We start from the raw sequence: 11,021 nt of genomic DNA, 5'->3' as shown, positions 1-11,021 counted from the left end.
CGCCCTATCTACACGACGCCTCCGCCGCCGCCGCCGAGAAATTCCTGGGCGACGCTCTCTCCTCGTCGACCCGGCGATCGTCCTTTCGGTGGGATCACCCCTTCTGGCCGCCGCCGCCACCGAGCCGTTCCTGGGCGACGCCCTCCTCGTCGACCCGGCCAGCTTCCTCTCCGCGGGGACCCCTCTTCCCCACGATGTTGCCGCCGCCGCCGCCGCCGAGCTGTTCCTGGGCGACGCCCTCCTCGTCAACCCAGCGAGCTTCCTCTCCGCCGAGCGAAGCGGCCTCCTGGACCCGGCCCGCGATCTCACCATTCCCGCCTCCGCCGGCAACGAGGAGGAGTACATCAAGGTCTCCGAGCCCATTCTGGGTGGCGAAGGTTACAGATGACCCTGTGTGCCCAAAGTTAGAGCGAATATGTCTGTGTAGCATTGGCGTTTGTCGGTACCCTGCAACTGGAGTGCCCACTCCTGATAAGGACACGGCTACGCTGTCCAAATAATTTTCCCAAATCTTTCACGGTACAAAATTACGAGCTAACAACTTCTCTGACTTTTTCTCCCTAGTATAGCAAATGATCAATAATTATCCTTGCCCTTGATATAGCAACACACGCCCTTGTCAGATTATATAGATATATGCAGGCGCAGCAGAAATAATAATCAAGATTCACTCCATACGTGTTGAACAGATACAACTAGCACGCAGCCAAAAGCAGGACAGATCAAGACTTGCGTCAATAATTCTCACGAACAACCATAGAGGCTAACAAGATGTAGCAGTATAATCCAGTACAAGGATAGTCTGTCAGATCCCCAACACAGGGAATAGTAAAGATAGAAGGGATCGGCTTACAGCAGATGCGCAAACCAAACCCTAGTTAGATCTTCCACCCGCGGCCACGACGAGCCACGATCAGAAGATGGGAATCCACTGAAGAATCCGGCGCAGCGCACCCAGGAAACAATCCTAATCACGCTCCCAATCACGATCCAGAAGAATCGGCAAGGTAGATGAGATCGGACGGCGTCTCGCTGTTCGTAGGAGAAACCCTAGACAAGAGACACAAATAAAATCCAATCTAATCACTGTTTACATGAGCACTGCCCAATTTAAAGTGCACGCAGGCACTTGGACTTGAGTCCGACTCCAACCGAACCTGACTCAAATTGGCCTGGCGTGAGTGCACATGACAGGCACAACTCAACTCTGATTAGAGATAGGAAAGGATAAAATATTGATGGAAAAATCGCTAACTAGCATACTTAGCCTTCCTAATTAAAGCATGAAGACCCATCACGTATGAAGCATGACTCCAACTCTTGCACGTAGGGACCTTAATCCATAATCAATGGAAGGCCTAGCCAATAAATAATATAAAAATGCGGCAGCTGTGCTAATCCTCCAGCTTAAATAATAGCTTGAGAAACATATCCCTCGATGGCTCAAATGTATATATTATAATACTGCCGCAGCTGTGCTAATTCATCCCGCTAACTGATTAGCACTCGACTTGCATGGAACCAATTTGAATAAATTTTCTGGTATCTACCTCACACTTCGTCCTGTACATTACGCCAATAAAAGAGTGCTTCCTTGACATTGCAGCTGCCTTATATTCAGAATCTTCAGCATTAACCACTGAATTAATTTGATGAACCTTGGACTCATCATCCTCTCCTCCTTTAAACAAAGCCGTCCTCGGCTTTGACATAAGTTGAGTAACTTCATTGATGGGAGGAGAAACTGCAGCTATTTTCATGCATCGTTTGCCATGATCATTGGCCTCCTTTTCCCCTTCTTTCTTCTCTTTCCAATTAATTAAAATAGAACCAACTTTAATAGAAGAACCAGTTAAATCCTTGCAGACTGATTCAGAGCCATCATAGAGAACTTTTGAGCCTATAGTAGTAGCCATATCATTTCCTTCCCCTTGAACCAAAGCCGTCCTCGACTTTGGAATATTTTCAGCATTGACATGTTTGATTGGGTCAACCTTTCTAACTCTGTTGTTGCATGACATGATGGCTGCAATATTTTTCTTATCCTTCTCCTTTTCCTCATCAGCTAAGGAACCAAAATGAATAGCAGAAGATTTCAATAATTTACCAGCTATAGCTTTAGAGTCCTTGCAAATATTTTCTGAATCAACAGTAGGAGAAGTAGTGATGTCATCTTTCTTCCTTGCATTAGTAGAGATTTCAGAATTACCAGCACAATGGATCGAAACAGGAATAGCCATGTCATTCTCCCCCTCTAGAAACAAAGCCGTCCTCGGCTTTGGGGTTATTGCAGCAACCTTTTTCTTTACTTTCGAAGTAGCAAATACCTCAGCCTTAATAGCACTAACCGGCATCGGTTTGAGCACATGATGAACTCCCTTGTGCATAAACGAATAATTATTGGAACGACCACCATGAGTAGCATCAAGATCAAACTGCCATGGTCGACCCAACAATAAATGACAAGCACTCATCGGCACAACATCACAATCTACTGTATCCATATAATTTCCAATGCAAAATTTAACTCTAGTCTTGTGAGTAATTTTCAGTGTACCACTTTCATTCATCCACCGCATATAATGTGGTTTTGGCAGCCTCCGTGTAGGTAAGGATAAATCATTCACCAAATCAGAACTAATAGCATTTGTGAAGCTACCACCATCAATAATTAATTTGCATACCTTATCATGAACTTTGCATTCCGAGTGAAATATATTAGATCGCTGCCCTCTCACATCAATAGTAGTACCATCACTGTGAACTTCCCGTGCCATCATAGATAACCCATTTGATGCAACATCATTATCATCAATTTTAATGTCAGGCTGAGTATCACAAGAAGAATCAGTAGCATGCAGCCCTGATGCTAAAGAAAGATCCACCCTCTCATCAATAGAGATTTGCTCAGGCACTCCAGCCTGCTGCTCAAGTGGAGAAGAAATATCTGAAATACTAGTATTCAATGGGACATCTTCTCCAACAATGGATGTGGCTGTAGGAATATCACTAGGCAATCCCATGATAGCCGGCTGGTTAGTAGAATTATTCTTCTCAAATGGTGTAGCAGAAGAAAATTTAGAAGCAACCAAATCAGAACTCCCACTACTTGATAATATATTCTTCTCTGGCTCAAAAGGAGGAGCAAAGCGTCGGCGCAATGCCTCCTTCATTGCATACCAAGAAGTGCAATAGTCATCACCATGTTCCAGCTGCATTCTTCGGAACCATAATGACACAGAAATAGAGAAGCTTCGTTTTGCCAAATTAGCTAGCTGGTTTAACGGCAATTCACCAATAGAATAACAATTTATTATAGCATCCTCCCACTCATAGTATTCTGAAGGAGATGTTGTTGCACACAACATCGGTACAAACACAAGGTATACGTCAAAAGAGTAATCCATCACCAAAAATTAGCAGAGTACCGTGAGCAACCTGTCTCTGATACCAACTGATAAGGACACGGCTACGCTGTCCAAATAATTTTCCCAAATCTTTCATGGTACAAAATTACGAGCTAACAACTTCTCTGACTTTTTCTCCCTAGTATAGCAAATGATCAATAATTATCCTTGCCCTTGATATAGCAACACACGCCCTTGTCAGATTATATAGATATATGCAGGCGCAGCAGAAATAATAATCAAGATTCACTCCATACGTGTTGAACAGATACAACTAGCACGCAGCCAAAAGCAGGACAGATCAAGACTTGCGTCAATAATTCTCACGAACAACCACAGAGGCTAACAAGATGTAGCAGTATAATCCAGTACAAGGATAGTCTGTCAGATCCCCAACACAGGGAATAGTAAAGATAGAAGGGATCGGCTTACAGCAGATGCGCAAACCAAACCCTAGTTAGATCTTCCACCCGCGGCCACGACGAGCCACGATCAGAAGATGGGAATCCACTGAAGAATCCGGCGCAGCGCACCCAGGAAACAATCCTGATCACGCTCCCAATCACGATCCAGAAGAATCGGCAAGGTAGATGAGATCGGACGGCGTCTCGCTGTTCGTAGGAGAAACCCTAGACAAGAGACACAAATAAAATCCAATCTAATCTGTGTTTACATGGGCACTGCCCAATTTAAAGTGCACGCAGGCACTTGGACTTGAGTCCGACTCCAACCGAACCTGACTCAAATTGGCCTGGCGTGAGTGCACATGACAGGCACAACTCAACTCTGATTAGAGATAGGAAAGGATAAAATATTGATGGAAAAATCGCTAACTAGCATACTTAGCCTTCCTAATTAAAGCATGAAGACCCATCACGTATGAAGCATGACTCCAACTCTTGCACGTAGGGACCTTAATCCATAATCAATGGAAGGCCTAGCCAATAAATAAAATAAAAATGCGGCAGTTGTGCTAATCCTCCAGCTTAAATAATAGCTTGAGAAACATATCCCTCGATGGCTCAAATGTATATATTATAATACTGCCGCAGCTGTGCTAATTCATCCCGCTAACTGATTAGCACTCGACTTGCATGGAACCAATTTGAATAAATTTTCTGGTATCTACCTCACACTTCGTCCTGTACATTACGCCAATAAAAGAGTGCTTCCTTGACATTGCAGCTGCCTTATATTCAGAATCTTCAGCATTAACCACTGAATTAATTTGATGAACCTTGGACTCATCAACTCCTACTGTGCCAAGACTCGCGTAGTTATCCGTAACTACGCCCTAAGGAGCTGAGCAGCCGGACCCCTGGGGTCTGGCTCCATCTCACCGGACCAACGGTCCCGGACCCGCTTCCCGCTCGGGGACGGGTCCGGTGTCACCACGTGTCCCAGAGGTGGAAATGCTCAGCACCTGTGGCCATGGACCCGGACCCCCGCAGGTGGGTCCGGGAACTCCACGTGCCTATCTGGACCCCCGTGAGCTCTCGGCCCAGCTAGCTGCTCGGGAGGGGTCCAGAGCCGCCACGTGTCACGCAGACGCGGGCGTGGGCGCAAGCCTTCCGCTGGAAGCTCCCTCACCCACCCGCATTAAGTGCGAGCGGTTGAGGCGTGCTCTGCTACCGCTGGGCACGGGGCAGCTTTTGTCAGTCCACACTGTGGATCGCCAGCCCTCCTGCCGCATTAAATGCTGGTGGTTGGGGCGTGCGCTGCCAGAGCAGGGCATCGGATACCCACTCACGGGTTGGACAGGCGTGACATGACAACACGGTAAGCCCGCCTGTTTCCAAGGTGGCTCGTCAGTTACCAAGGCAAGCATTAAAGACTCAGCGCCGCCCGGATGGGCAACGAGTCATGATGACCAGCTACTAACTGGAGCAACAGTACACGCTGCTACAGCGGACTGAGTCAGTAGTTCGGCGCTTCATCGTGACCTCGACGCGCGGCTCCAGAGGCTAGACTCTACTTCAACAGGACAGCTCAAGACCATCCCTGGTCAGAAGTTACGCACGAAAGCCGACAACAAGATCCCCCGATCTGAGGCATTGAAGGCCAAAGTGTAGTTTATAATACATCGCCGGGCCCACCTGTCAGGGCCCCGCTCAGTGTACGTGCTCCACTTGGACATATAAAAGGGAGAGCACGCCCGCTAGGACACGGACACAGACACGAGGTTCCACAAGTTTTCACACATGCAGAGACAGGCATAGCTCCTCCCCCAGCTTGCACACAAGCTCAAGCAATACAACACACAGTGGACGTAGGGTATTACGCTCCGGCGGCCCGAACCACTCTAAATCCTTGTGTGCTTCCGTGTTCTTATGCCTCTAGATCGAGCATTCCTTGACTGCCCCCAAGCACATCCTACACTGAGGATTAGGCGGGTGCAATCCGCCACCCGGCTGTTGTTTTCCACAACACGACATTTGGCGCACCAGGTAGGGGCAGCTTGGCTTTCGCTTGATCATCGGCTCGGCATCACCATGTTTCAGGTGGCGAGTGCCCGGGGGCCAGAACTCGCGCGGCAAGAGCCCGCGTCAGCAGGATGGCTACAGCGGGTCATGCTCTCCCAACTCGTCATCAAGCAGGTCTGGGGGAAGCATAGCTTCAACAAATCCCAGCTCGCAGCATACCTCACTCATGTGAGGAAGCCCGCTCCGGCGGAAAGCCGATTCCGGTCGCACCAAGCCCGCTCTGGCGGAAAGCCGACTCCGGTCGCACCAAGCCCGCTCCGGCGGAAAGCCCACTCCGGTCGCACTAAGCCGACTCTGGGGCCCTCTTCGATGTTAAGCCGACTCCGGTCGCACCCCCGACTCTACATCTCTGTAAGTTCTACCCTTAGAGGCCCAGCAGGGAATAAAATCTTTTCCTTTGTAACTAGGTAGTACTTCCGTGTGGTCCAGTCCGGTGAGCCTCACCCGTGGAGGGGTCCGGACCTCTACGAACCAGGTTCAGGGAAGCGTACTCACCCTCCGGGGAGGTCCGGAGCCGTGTAGCCGCTTAGCCTGGTTCCGTACCCTAAGCTTGCATGCTCTACCTCCCTAGGGCGAGTACCGTAGTACCTAAGACTGGGGGCCCGGAGGTCTGGGCAGCTCCGGCCTCATAAACCCGTATTCTGGCTTACATCGCACATCTCATGTACATCTAGTTATAAAGGAAAAATTTATTCTCAGTTCGCCTCTAAGGATGTTACATTCCAATTTCAATCTACGCATTCTGTTTGCGCTAACCCCCATGTGGCTTCTTACTCTTGTGCGGTGATTGTGGTCCGAATTGAGTTGGCTAGCTAGTGACTTAACTCGAGACCCCTCATGGAAGAGAGGAGTTCGGACCCCTGGGAACCTGCAGGTTCAGGGAAGCGCACTCATTCTCCGAGGAGGTCCGGAGCCGTGTAGCCGCTTAGCCTGGTTCCGTACCCTAAGCCTGCACGCACCACCTCCTGTGAATGAGTGCCGTAGTACCTAGGACTGGAAACCTGGAGGTCCGGACTTTCTCTTAACCTAAAGGCCGGCCCCTTGAGCTCCGTTCACTGAGCCTAGCTGTCTATCTCAAAGGATCACAGCCAACAGGATTTGGGACCCGTGGGCACGCTACTAAGCATCTACCTTGAGTCATGTGCAGGGCCAAACATGATGATGCAGCAGGTGACCCAAAGGATGGACGACGCAGGACAAGACCCTTGTGCCGCGCACCGCTGGGCACCAGAAGCAGCCAAGTTGCTCACAGTAGTGGCCCCACCTGCGGGTTCGTTGCCTCTCCCGAGGAGGGCCCGGGGGCCTCTGTCGGTACCCTGCAACTGGGGTACCCACTCCTACTATGCCAAGACTCGCGTAGTTATCCGTAACTACGCCCTAAGGAGCTGAGCAGCCGGACCCCTGGGGTCTGGCTCCATCTCACCGGACCAACGTTCCCGGACCCGCTTCCCGCTCGGGGACGGGTCCGGTGTCACCACGTGTCCCAGAGGTGGAAATGCTCAGCACCTGTGGCCATGGACCCGGACCCCCGCAGGTGGGTCCGGGACCTCCACGTGCCTATCCGGACCCCCGTGAGCTCTCGGCTCAGCTAGCTGCTCGGGAGGGGTCCGGAACAGCCACGTGTCACGCAGACGCGGGCGCGGGCGCAAGCCTTCCGCTGGAAGCTCCCTCACCCACCCGCATTAAGTGCGAGCGGTTGAGGCGTGCTCCGCAGCCGCTGGGCACGGGGCAGCTTTTGTCAGTCCACACTGTGGATCGCCAGCCCTCCTGCCACATTAAATGCTGGTGGTTGGGGCGTGCGCTGCCAGAGCAGGGCATCGGATACCCACTCACGGGTTGGATAGGCGTGACATGACAACACGGTAAGCCCGCCTGTTTCCAAGGCGGCTCGTCAGTTACCAAGGCAAGCATTAAAGACTCAGCGCCGCGCGGATGGGCAACGAGTCATGATGACCAGCTACTAACTGGAGCAACAGTGCACGCTGCTACAGCGGACTGAGTCAGTAGTTCGGCGCTTCATCGTGACCTCGACACGCGGCTCCAGAGGCTAGACTCTACTTCGACAGGACAGCTCAAGACCATCCATGGTCAGAAGCTACGCACGAAAGCCGACGACAAGATCTCCCGATCTGAGGCATTAAAGACCAAAGTGTAGTTTATAATACATCGCCGGGCCCACCTGTCGGGGCCCCGCTCAGTGTACGTGCTCCCCTTGGACATATAAAAGGGAGAGCACGCCCGTTACGACACGGACACAGACACGAGGTTCCACAAGTTTTCACACATGCAGAGACAGGCATAGCTCCTCCCCAGCTTGCACACAAGCTCAAGCAATACAACACACAGTGGACGTAGGGTATTATGCTTCGGCAGCTCGAACTACTCTAAATCCTTGTGTGCTTCCGTGTTCTTACGCCTCTAGATCGAGCATTTCTTGACTGCCCCCATGCACATCCTACACTGAGGATTAGGCGGGTGCAATCCGCCACCCGGCTGTGGTTTTCCACACCACGACAGCGTTAAATTAGCACTTCCTATGCACAGTTTTTTTTTGGTGATTTGGTTGGTAGATTCGTTTTCTGTGAGGAGAATAACTGACTGCATGAGTATTATGAATTTAAGTGCTGTAGTTTTGAGGGCATATTCTAAGTAATGGAACGTGTTCTACATGCTAGTATTTGTGGATTGTCTTTCTGTGTGTTTCAAGTCGTGCAGGGTGTGGAACCATTACATGTTAAATCTGAGATTGTCTAGTTTGCTATCTGTTGAAGTAGTTGGATATTGTGTAATTTATATTAGAGAGCTTCTTGGACTGCTTGCATATCAATTTTCACTTTTACATAGCAATATAGTATCCCTTGATTCATATGTTGTCAATTTCATGGTCTTGAAACAATACAGTTTATGGTGTACTAATGGGCAAGTACAGCGTTGGAGACCGCGCTGAGGTCAAACCACGCCTTACAAAAAGAAAAAAGGGCGTAGAATTTAGAATGTTCAGTTTGCACACTTGTTTTACCACCAATGGAATGGGTTGGTCTTGTCTTGGGTAGTTTGCTGATCTGAAACTCAGATGTTGTTTCAGACTCTTAGTTGTGTAGCTCTACTGATTTTAACTCTTTCGTCATTATTATTTTAGATTTTGTAGTTACCACAATTTATATGCCATTTGAATCTGCTGGGAGTATAACTTCTGCCGATTTTGTATGTAATGTTGTATGTAATGCACAAGGGTGCACACTTGTTTTACCACCAGTAGAATGGGTTGGTCTTGTCTTGGGTAGTTTGCTGATCAACTCAGATGTTGTTTCAGACTCTTAGTTGTGTTGCCTAGAGCTACTAGTTTTAACTCTTTTATCATTATTGTTTCAGATTTTGTATAATTACCACAATTTATATGCCATTTGAATCTGTTTTGGGGGGGAGGGGGGGGTACTATAACTTCTGCCGATGTTGTATGTAATGCATTTATTTTTACGGCATTTGGTCGTCTCTTATTTAGTTATAGACCTGACAGGTTGAGTTTATACTGTTTTGAGCCTATGAATGGTGTGTAATCCGTCATGCTAGGAAACTTCTTGGAGTACAGTATTCATTTCCCAATGCTAGGTGGTAAAAGATAAGTGTTCTGGTTCAAATTTTCCTTTCTAAGTGTGAACCATATTAGTTGTGCACAGTTTTAGACATGCATAGCTACCTTGTTCCAACATCAGGGATCTGCGCCTGTCCAGTTTTGCTATGTCTAGTTGCATGCATGTTGTGTGATTGATACTAGAGAGCTTCCCGTACCTGTTGTGTGGTCTGTGTCGTGATTTTAACACATCCCGTCCACATGAATTAGAAGTTGGTTTGATTGCTGAACTGACAGGGTGCCAGTGGTGGAAGTTGTTGTCATGTTGGAACCATTTATGCTGTTTAGTGAAGGGATTGAATGTTACAGGTCGTAGTGGGTCTTCTTGTTAGCCATGCCAGGTTGAATTTTCCACGGTTTGAATTTTCCATGCTAGGAAGCCTTTAGAACGTTTGGTTCGAGTACTTCTTTTGTTTGACGAATTCTCTTTCGCATTCCTGATTGTGCATGCTTTTCTTGATCCCTGCATCAATGGTTTTCTAGCTGTTGCAGCTGTCATTATTTCTTTTTAGATGAAAAAAATGGAGTGTTGCACAGGTTTTAGCTCTTGTGGGATGATACACAACTTTCCATACTGTTTGGTTCTAGATGATGAAGAGGAACATTTGGTTGGTACTGGTTAGGGAACTATATATAAACATGCATGTTGCTTTGGATGCAGGTGAAGACGCCTCTCTTGCTCGGGCTGCCTGTGACAAATTGATTCCAGAGATGACCCTAGAAGGTAATTTTGTGAAACATTTGGGACAGAATAGATTTTCATTGCCTGATTTTAGTTTTGAAGCGGCCAACCCCAACTTGCTTGTGAAACTAAAAAGGTATTGTTCTTTTGCAGTTGATACAGATTATGTGATGCTTGAACCCCAAACGTGGGCGGAAAGCGGGGAATGGAAAGCCAGAGCGACTGACGAGGAAAGACGCAAGTACGCGTCGTGGAGGAATGGTCGGCGCCAAGGACGGTCGCCTACATCCTACCATGTAGGTGCCAGGCATTCCTATATGCCGCTGCCGCCATATAAACTCTCTTCAGTCCGAGAAGGAACTTTCCGGGTGTTTTTTTTTTTTTTTTTGTCATGTCTGGGAAGGGATATGAGCTTATCTGAGATGGGAATATGGGATATGAGCTTATCTGGGATTCGAGTGAATCTTGCGACAAAGTGAAAGAAGTGGATTTTCGTTTGCAATACACTAATATCTTTTTTTCATTGTTATCTGTGATGAAAAGCCAGCTGCTTGAGCCCTTCGGACATGCATTGGCTTCTGTTTGAACTTGGCTTGCAGTTGCAGGGAGCCAGGGACAACCCTTGCCTTGCAATTGCACTTCTGCTGCACCATTATAATTTGCACATTGTCAGTTCTCTTCTTCCGCTCTCCGTGCTTGCTTCTATTGCAACTTCTGCTTCGACGTGAGGAGCAGGCGAAGAGGCAGGAGCTTTGGGTGTAGGGACTCCAGGTGCCGCGTGCGGGAGCTTGAGACTTGTGAGCCGCGTCGCTGCCGCC

At 48.6% G+C, this 11,021-nt stretch overlaps 1 long non-coding RNA gene across 1 annotated transcript; it reads left to right on the top strand.

Moving 5' to 3' along the window:
* The first annotated feature begins 235 nt into the window (after positions 1-235).
* LOC120695701 lies at positions 236-10,732 on the top strand. Its single transcript, XR_005683813.1, has 3 exons — positions 236-377; positions 10,183-10,245; positions 10,357-10,732. It is a non-coding gene; the product is annotated as an uncharacterized LOC120695701 (long non-coding RNA).
* The last annotated feature ends 289 nt before the right edge of the window (positions 10,733-11,021 follow it).

This window comes from Panicum virgatum, chromosome 2K (assembly GCF_016808335.1).
Source record: "Panicum virgatum strain AP13 chromosome 2K, P.virgatum_v5, whole genome shotgun sequence".
Classification (NCBI taxonomy): Eukaryota; Viridiplantae; Streptophyta; class Magnoliopsida; order Poales; family Poaceae; genus Panicum; species Panicum virgatum.
This window is presented reverse-complemented; position numbering and strand designations above follow the sequence as displayed.